This window comes from Equus asinus, chromosome 13 (assembly GCF_041296235.1).
Source record: "Equus asinus isolate D_3611 breed Donkey chromosome 13, EquAss-T2T_v2, whole genome shotgun sequence".
NCBI classification, from domain to species: domain Eukaryota; kingdom Metazoa; phylum Chordata; class Mammalia; order Perissodactyla; family Equidae; genus Equus; species Equus asinus.
The window spans coordinates 4,429,779-4,440,004 of NC_091802.1; positions in this window are offsets into that span (position 1 = coordinate 4,429,779).

A 10,226-nucleotide genomic window follows, 5' to 3' on the forward strand; every position below is an offset into this window, starting at 1 on the left:
GTTTAGTGGTTGAATTTTAGAATTTCAGGAATTTCCCCACAATTATGAGGTATTTAAGGCAGTTTGCCACGATCCTAAAGACACAATCCCATCTTTTCACACGGTTTTCCATCCACAAAGGTGGGGCGTATGTTTGTACGCTTAGGTGTTGTTTACCAGCTCCTTGAGTCATCCTGGAGCTGCATTCTTCCCTCCTGCTCCTGGCACTGGAGCAGGGCTCTAGACTCCAGGTCAACAGCTGGCATCAAAAGAAGCCTGAAGAAAGGTGAAGCTTAGCAGAGCCAGGCATCCATCTGCCTTGCTCTGGAGCCTGCTGTGAAGATGGATGTGACCTTGCTGCTCGAGGGGGTAGGGTAAGTTCTGGGACCATGGCTCTGGTGGGAACAGTAGGCAGAGCTGCCTGGCCCCTCGACTTCTTCAGTATGTAGCCCAGGCCTCCCAAACACTGGCCTTGAGGAATGGAGGTAATGCTCCCAATTTTGGAATGGGAGGTAATGCTCCCACTCTGCTCACCTGGAGTCAGAGTGGAAAATACTGACTGTTGTATCCAGCAAGGGGATGCTTCAGCACTTGGGGGAGAAAAAGGCCTTTCAGGCTTATCCAAAGAAGGCCTCACTTTCAAGGGAGAATACCATCTCCCCACCATGCCCAGAGACTTTTCAACAGACCAAGGCTACCACCTCCCACCTTACAGATTAGCTGGCAGCCTCCAACACCTCCTGTTTCCCCTTGGCTCCCTGCAAAGCAGACTCCCATCGCCTCTGACCCCCATGAAAGCTGTTTTTCTGAGCATCAGGCCTGAGCATAATCTCCTTTAGAAGTTGAAGTGGCTTGCTCTGTTTTTGCAGCCAATACTTCAGGGCAGAAGCTCTGATGGCCTTTTAGATAAACCTATCCTCTGCTTCCTCCCCTGAGCTTTTTCTGGAAGCAGCTCGCCAAGGTTTACTAGAACAATATGGCTGCCGCCCCAATACCAGCCATAACCTTAAGAAGGGAGAAGGTGCTGAGCTGCCCAAGGGCATGACCAGAGGAGCTCAGAAAAAGAGACCTCCAGAGACAAGAAGACAGAGGTTGAAGGGGTGCAAGGTGGGGCTGGAAGAGTTTGCAGAGTGTGCAAGCTCGTGTTTCATCTTCTCTTGTCTGGGCCTCGGCCTTCCCAGAGCTGTTGCCATCTCTGCTGTCTCTTCTCCTCTTTTCTGCAAAACCACAAAAATGCAGGTTGAAGCTGCTTAAAGGTTTCCAGTAATGTGTTGATAATTTCCTCTAAGTGGCTGCTCCCCTGCAGACTGACTTCACCGACCTAAAATAATTCACTTTCACTTTCAGCTCCGTTTGGACCTGAGGCCAGAGCAGCATAGCATGGCTCCAAGCTCTGCCCCGTGGGCTCAGACAAGCAGGGCCTCAAACGGTTTTGCTAACATGAAAATTTATAATGAAATAAGGGGGCTGTGCCTAAAGACGTACCACAGAGTAAATATATCATCTGCACAGGCTCTTGGCTGACTCCAAACCACGGAATATAACGGGGAGAAGGTAGAGACACAGACTTTCTGTGGGGCATGGTTTGGGTACGCCCAGAAACAGGCAAATAGCACCCCTTCCATTCTGGAAAGGGGGGGCCCAAACAGCTTTGTGTGAATTTGGGCCCAAAACATCTCCTGAGGAAATGAGTATGTTGTTCTAAGCCTTACTCTAAATCCTCATATTTATGGAAATAAATTGGTCTTTCTTACCCTGTGCAAAGTCCTAAAGCAACCCAGACAAACAAGCTCAGTCACTGAACGGAAACAGGCTAGTAAACAGACACTTGTAATATGGGATGATAAATACATTGATGGGTCAGAATCAAACACAAGTGCTGGCCCCTCCCCAGGAGAGGGAAAGGTGTGTAAAATCTCGGGGTGATGGGGAGGGGTGTGCTGTTTTGAATTGGGAATAGAATGGAGGAGTGGAGTTCTGCTCTTGTTTCTCCCTCTTGACTGCCTTGGAACACAAAGTACCTGCCGCCTCCACCTCTGCAGTGACTCAGATCTCTGCTCTGTGTGCCCTTGGAGTCAAATCAGGGCCGCCCAGACCTTTTGTGTTTGGGAGGCACTGAGAAAAACAGGTGGGGCCTAACTGATTTCCAGCAGTTGCTTCTCATCACCCCCTCCAAACAGCCAGATTGAGGAGTGACATTTTAGGAGTGAGTACTCCTAAAGCTCCTCTCTAGAGAGCAAAGCATGAAAACATGACTTGAGGAGTTGTTTCATGGGGTGAGGAGTAACTGCCTGTGTTTTTCTTTTCCTTCTTTCTTTCTTTCTTTTTTTTTTTTTTTTGAGGAAGACTGGCCCTGAGCTAACATCTGTGCCCATCTTCCTCTATTTTATACCTGGGACACCTGCCACAGCATGGCTTGCCAAGTGGTGCCATGTCCGCACCCGGGATCCGAACTGGCGAATCCCAGGCCACCAAAGCGGAATGTGTGCAGTTAACCGCTGCGCCCCTGGGCCGGCCCCAAGAAGCTTATCAATATTAGATTTTTCAACAGGAATACTAGATGCAAGAAGTCAATGGAGCAGTGTTTCAAAATAATGAAGGAAAAGATCTTAGAACTTAGAATTTTACGTGCAGCCAGACTATCATTTAAATGTGAGGGCATGATAAAAATATTCTCAGATAGACAAGGTCTCAGAAAGCTTGCTGCGAAAAGATCCACATGAAAAAGTTTTGGACAAAGTATATAAAACAAAAAGAGAAAATTCAGGAGATACTGCAAGAGACAGATGAAAAGGTGACCATGTATAAAGGTAATCAAAAACTTATAAAATTTATTATTGTGTTAAAAATAGCTAAGACCAAAGAAAAAGAGGGAATACATCCATAAAACCAGTAATTAAAGTCAGAATTAAAAATAATTTTTACCCAGGTGGGTTCAGAGGTGGATATAGACTACTCTGTACATCTTTGCACATCTGTAGGTTAGAGGTACAGAAAGGAATTCAGAGCCCCAGCCCACCCCCACCCACCCATCTGTTAGCAGCAGAGCCCCTTCGTTTGGCAGGGTGGGCTCTCTGAGTTCAAGGTTAAAATGTCCCACTTCAGCCTTTGGAAAGTACTGTCTGTCTTTTTCCTTTCCTGAGACTTTCCCTGCGTTTCTCAGGCTCAGGCAGTGTTGTGCACTGGCACTTGTCTTATTTACAAGAGAGGTTGGGAACCCCTTTAACCTGGAGTATACAGGGCCCTGGGAGCTGCTGATCATCCCCAACTTCTGGGATGGCACCTCAGTGTGGAGGAGGGAAGAGACGGTTTGATTTCTCAGTATACTCCCTCCCTTGGAAACACACCTCTTCCTCTTTCTTAGCTGCCTAGCAAAAACCCAAGCCTGGATGAGTCTAACACGTGCCTTCTCCCTACCTGTACCCAACTGCTGAGGGGGAAAAATCACACAACCGAGTTGACTGGTTTCACTTTAAATTGGTGATGGCAATACTCAAAGGGGTTCTGAACACTGCCCGGCAATTCCACTCCATTTGTCTAAGAGGTGATATGATCTATTTTCTTTCTTCAACTTTCCCACACCCTCCCCCTTACTCTCAGCTAGTGACCTTAACCTCACACTTCTTTGAGAAAACAGAGGCTATCAGATTTTCCCACCCTTGGCCTGAAATCTGTCCATGCTTGGACCTGCCTTGCCTTCTTTTCTTCCTTCTTACATGAACAGAGATGAACTCCTCCACTTGGGCCATCCTTTCACCTTCTCAAGGACTTTGTTCTTGCAGGTAGCTTCCTTCCCTGCATTATCAGTCTCTCTCTACTACTGGATCATTCCAGCAGCATTCAAACAGAATCTTTTATTTCATGTCTCTGATCTTTAAACAAACAATACCCCCTGCCTTGACCCCACATCTCCTTCCAGTTCATGCCCCTAATGTAATGAAACACCTCCAAAGGGTGGTCTGCACATTGTCTCAACTTCAACTTCTTCATTTTTTTTTTTTTTTTGGCTCCAGATTGTTTAAAAAAAAGAAACAAAACATTTCAGGTATGGTTGGGCTTCTAGTTTAAAAATGGCTTCCTCCACAAACTCCCCTAAAATGATCATAAAAGAATAAAAAAGGTGTAAACCCACAAGAACAAAGAGAGTGGGAGAGGGGACCAAGCAGAGGCACAGGCAGCAGTGTTTGTGCCAATAACTTGGTAGAGAAGCTGAGACCTTAGTGCCCTGGGGACCCATGGACAAATGAGACCACGCTGACCAGGGGGAACGACGTGGACACCTGCATACTAAACTTTGGGAACCATGACATCGCCCTTGGGGGATGCTCAGTGAAGCCCCATCCATGCATCTGGTTTTTGGTACCAGACATTTGAGGAAAGCTTCTACCATAAAAGACAGAGACCCATAAAAACAAACAGAAAAAGTGGAACTGGGGCAAAAGGATACAATGCAGAGAAACAAAGAAAACTCTGGATGCATGAGTTTTCCCATTCTCTCTCTCACTTGAGGGCTACCTTCAGCCAGAGTTCAGCCTGGGCACCCCCGTCCGGAAGGGACCCAGCCAACAACTTTTCTCTTCCAAGACAGCCTTTTGTGGCAATGAGGCAGGCCCCGGAGACCCCAGGGCTCTGAGGGAATGTCTAACACTCAAATCTAAATCATTCTCCATTACTTTCAGGGTATAGTCTAAATGTGGGTGGCTTTTCTGAAATTTCTTAAAGTCTTGTTCTGAATTCCTGCCCCTGGTTCTTCAGGCAACTTGTCAACCCCTCTGCTATGGTCCGAATGTTTGTGTTCCCCCAAATTCATATGTTGAAATTCTAATGCCTGGTGTGATGGTATTAGGAGATGGGGCCTTTGCGATGCGCCTACGTCATGAGGGTAGACCCCTTATGAAGACATTAGTGCCCTCATAAAGGAGTCTCCAGAGAGATCTCTTGCCCTTCCCACTAGATGAGGACACAGCAAGAAGGCGCTCACCAGTAGGCAACCAGGCTGGTGCCTTGATTTTGGACTTCCCAGCCTCCAGAACTATGAGAAATAAATTTCTGTTGTTTATAAGCTACCCAGTCTGTGGTATTTTATTAGAACAGCCAGGAGGGACTGAGACGCCTTCCAAACACAAACCCAGCCCATCCTTCCCTTTCCAGGCCTGTGCTACCTCCAGGCGGTGGGAACAAACTTTCCTCAAAGTCTAGAGATCTGGGAGAGGGGTCAGACACTGCCAAGGGGAACTGCAGCAAGAACAAGATGATGTGGGACCTCAGAGGAAGCCAGGCACACAGGGAGGGTACATATTGTGATTCCACTCACGTGACATTCTGGAAATGGCAAAGCTACAAGGATAGAAACCACACCAGTGGTCAGCAGAGGCTGGCAGTGGGGGCGAGGAGGGCAAAGGGGCACCAGAGCACATTTTGGGGTGATGAAAATGCTCTATATCTTGATAGCTGTGGTGGTCACACGATTAGATACAGTCGTCAAAATTCTTTGAACTGTCGGCTAAAAAGGGTGTAAATTCTTAAAAATTACAAAGTAAGTTAAAATGTTAAAGAGTGTAGATTATAGCACAATAAACCTGACTTCTTAAAAGAGATGGGAACGCAAAGGAGAGCTGACTACCTGGGTTCAAATCCCACCGCCATCACTTGCGAACTGTGCTGTAGTCTACAGCAAGCAAGTTACTTCATCTCTTTGACTCAGTTTCCCCTTCTGTGAAGTGGAAATAACAGGATCTACCTCCCAGGGTGGAAGTAAAGATTTTTTTAAAAAATGCTCATAAAGTGCCTGGCTCACGGCACAAGGGCGCGCTTGCAGGTTTGTCCCAGCGCCCTCCATCCGGAGGGAGGCGCTACTCGTGCTTCCACGCCTTCGGTGCATCCCTTGGAAGGGAGGCAGAGGCCACAGGCCCCGACAGCCTCACTGTTTTGCTGAGTGACTCGTGGAGGGGAGTGGGACAGGAGGAGCAAGGCACCCAAGTCCCAGGAAAGGCCCCACTGCCCTCCTACCCTGATCCGGGAGCCCCAGCGGCGACAGCGGCCCTTTGGCCTTCACAGCCCCTACATGGCGTGTGCGCCGAGGGGCCAAACGCTCACATGGGGAAGGGGCGGGGTCTCGCCGGAGGAGCATCCGCGGGGGCCGTGGGGTAGCTGGGGGTGCGGCTGAGCCGGGTAGCGGGGAGACCCAAGGAGAGGTGCAGGGGGTGAGGAAAAGCACAGTGGGAGCAGCCCCGAGGCATGGCGTGAGGGGAGTCTGGAGGGGGTGGAGGTGGGGGGCGTGGCGTGGCGGCAGTGCTCCGCGGCCCCAGCTGGATGTCCTGGTCCGGTCCGCATTCACACCACGGTGCTCCACCGGCGGTTCTTTGGCTGGTCTTCCTGCGCAGCCCGGATCATGCTGTCTCGGTCCATGCTGTCTGATGCATCTTTGGCCCAGACCGACCCTGCCCGCGTCTGGTCTTTCTCCTGGTCCCCGTCGCTGGTTCTGGCCTGCCCAGTCTCTGGAGCTCTTGGCCTCAGTCTCTGTCGCCCTTCTCTGTCCTGATAGTGTGTCTGTGATTAGCGCTTCCTTCTCTCGGACTCATCTTTATCCCGAGTCAGCCTCCCCCACCCTTTTTCTCTTTTTTGGTCTCCTAGATGACAGAACATCCCTCTCTCCTAGTCTCTTCGGTAGTAAAATCAGGTATCCATTAGTCTGTAGCAGGGGCTGTTGGAAACGGGCCCTGCTCCAGCCTGAAGTTGGGGAAATTCCCCAGAGGCTCCGGGCCTTTGATGGGCTCCCAGATTTGGCCTGGGGCCTGGCTGTGGCTATTTTGAGTCCTGGGAGAAAGAGGCCGCACATCCGGGCCTGGCTGCACAGTGGCCTCTGCGGCAGTCAGGGAAGGGACGGCTCACTGGCCAGGAGCGTGGGAATTCTCCCACCAAGCAAGCCATGACCACACCAGCAGGACTTTGGTCCCCTTCTCCTCTAGGAGGCATCCTTGGCCTCTCTGAAGACCAGGGCCACCTCAGCTAGCATTTTTTTCCTCCCCATTATGAACCTGCTCATCTCTGGCCTCTGTCTTCCTTGTTCCAGGAAGCCAGCCTATCCAACCTACTAAGCTGGCTTATTTCTGTTTCTCGTCTGGCTCAGACGCGAGGCTGCTCAGGGAGGCTCTATGTGGCCCGTAAACACGGCCCAGCCCTGGCTCTGGACGAAGTTTTGGAGTTGGTACAAGAAGCAGCAAAGGCTCTAGGCCCAGGCCCTTAGGTGTCCGCCTGGATCTCCCCAAGTCCCACCCTTCCTTCCTTGTAAAGCCAGAGCAATTCCCGCCTTCCAGGCTCTGAACCCCTCCTCTCCCACCTCTCTTTAGAATTTATATTGGTTATCCACAGGCTTTAGACATTCTTGCACATTTGAGTGGGATTTTTTTTTAACTCGACAAGGGATGCCATATTTGTTTTTTTAAAGCCAATGGTAAAAAATTCAAATAGCACAAAGGATATGCATTGAAGAGGAAGTTGCACTCACGTCCTTGACCCTCAGTTCTCCTCTCCAAAGGATACCTCTCCTTCATGTTGTTGTGACCTCTCTCTTGTTTTTATTAAAGTTGATTCTGAAAATAAATTCAAATAAAAGAAACATGCCTTTACAAAAAGTTACTAAATGTGAAATGGAACACATAGGAAAGAATGGCGTAAAGGCTGCTTGGGGGAGTTTCCTTCCATGGAGACTGGACTGGATGGAGCTTCTTGAAATATGGTTCCAATGGCATTGAGATTGAGGAAGCCTTGCTTCTCTGCTTGATGCATGTCCTGCTAAAAACACAGACATTCTTCTCTGCACAGAGGACTTTTTTTTTTAAGACATAATTCACCAATTTAAAGTTCATAGTTCAATGGTCTTTAGTATATTTACAGAGTTGTGTAACCATCATCACAATCAAATTTAGAACATTTTCATCACCCCAAAAAGAAGCTCAGTCCCTTTAGTTCCACGTTTCACCCCAGATCCCTTTGCCCTAGGCAACCACTAACCTCCTTTCTATCTTCATGGATTTACCTATTCTGGACATTTCGTATAAATGGAATCATGCAACATGAGGTCTTTTGTGACTGGCTTCTTACACTTAGCCTAGTTTTTTCAAGGTTCATCCATATTGTAGCATGTGGCAGTACTTTGTTCCTTTTTAATAATATTAAAAATTAATAATATTCCATTGTTTAGAGAGACATTTATCCATTCATCAGCTGATGGACCTTTGGGTTTTTTCCATTTGGCTATTATGAGTAATGCTGCTGTAAACATTTGTGTACCTGTGTTTGTGTAGACGTATGTTTCCGTTTCTTTTGAGGACATACCTAAGGAGTAATTGCTGGGTCATGTAGGAACTCTCTGTTTAATCTTTTGAGGAACAGCCAGGCTGTTTTCCAAAGTGGCTGCGCCATTTTACAATCTACCAGCAGTTTATGAGGGTTCCAGTTTCTCCACATCCTTACCAATATTTATTATTATCTGTCTTTTTGATTATCACCATCTTAGTGGACGTGAAGTGATATCTCGTTGGCGTTTTGGATTTGCATTTCCCTGATGTCTAAAGATCTGAGGACCTTTTTTTTTCTTTTTTTGAGGAAGATTGGCCCTGAGCTAACATCCGTGCCCATCTTCCTCTACTTTCTATGTGGGACGCCTACCACATGCCAAGTGGTGTCATGTCCACACCTGGGATCTGAACCGGCGAACCCCAGGCCACCAAAGCGGAACGTGTGCACTTAACCGCTGCACCACCGGGCCGGTCCCTGATGATTTTTTATAAGCTACATTTGCAATTAGGGCTGTCTGCCCAGTTGTCCTTGTCACTTGACATGGTGACACCTCTGAAGGACTTAAGGGTCTCCACTAACTCTTCAACTTTTTCACAACATCACAGTCATGCCCTCTGCATTGTGATTATGATTAGCCATCCAGTCATTCAAAGCATTCTTGAGCGCCAACTGGGTTCTGTGCTGTGCTAGGTGCTGGGGATACAGCAAGAAAAGCAAGATCTCACTCCTTGGGGAGCTTAGTGGGAAAGAGTGTGGCTCTGGACTTGAATCCTTGCTTTGTCACCTCTCAGCCATGAGGCCTTGGACATGGTGCCTAACCTTGCCCAGCCTCATTTTCCTCATCTGTGAAATAGGGTTGCTCTGAGAGTTACATGTAAAGCATGTAACACACAGTGAGTGCTCAGTAGGCATTTCTTATTGTTAAAAGTGAAGCCAGGGGGGCCAGCCCCATGGTGGAGTGGTTAAGTTTGCACACTCTGCTTGGGCAGCCCAGGGTTTCGCCAGTTCGGATCCTGGGCGTTGACACGGCACCGCTCATCAAGCCATGCTGAGGTGGCGTCCCACATGCCACAACTAGAAGGACCCACAACTAAAAATATACAACTGTGTGCCGGGGGGCTTTGGGAAGAAAAAGGAAAAATAAAATCTTTAAAAAAAAAAGTGAAGCCAGACAATTAAATAAAAAGAGTAATGGATAATGAGCTATGATCAGAGAAGTATGAGGTGTCATGGGAACATATAGTGAAGACCCCCAACCCAGTCCAGGGTCTAGTAAAGGCTACCCAAGAGGAAGTGACGTTTAAATGGAGAGGTGACGGTTGGGTAGGAGTTGGTTAGAGCAAGGGCTGTGTGTGTGGAGGCGGGTGTGGGTGAGTATGGGTGTGAGGTGTTCCTGGCAGATGGAACAGCTTGTGCAGTGGCTTGGAGGCAACAGAAGAGAGCATGGCATATTGAAGACACTGAAATGTGTTCAAAAAGTGTAGAGCCGTCCAATGGACTTCTGTGTGATAATGGAAAAGTTTTACGTCTGTGCTGTCCAATATGGTAGCCACTAACCACATGTGACTATTGAGCATTTGAAATGTGGCTAATGTGACTGTAGAACTGAGTGTTTGATTCTATTATAATTGATTTAAATTTAAATAGCCACCGTAGCTAGTAACTACCATATTGGACAGCATAGGTCTAGCGTTTAATGTGCAAGACAGGGTTGCAATGAGAGATGATGGCGGAGGCATGGCGAAGGGCGCCCAGGCTGCACAGGAGTTTGGTACGGAGATTGCGTTTTATTCTAAGCACCACGGGAAGCCATTGTTTGGGAGTGGGGGTGTTAAGCCAGGGAGTGAGGCAATCTGGCTTTCATTTTTGAAAGATCACTCTAGTTGCTGTAAGGAGAATAGATTATGAGGGTGATGGTGGGGCAAGAGTGAAGGAGAGAGAGTAGT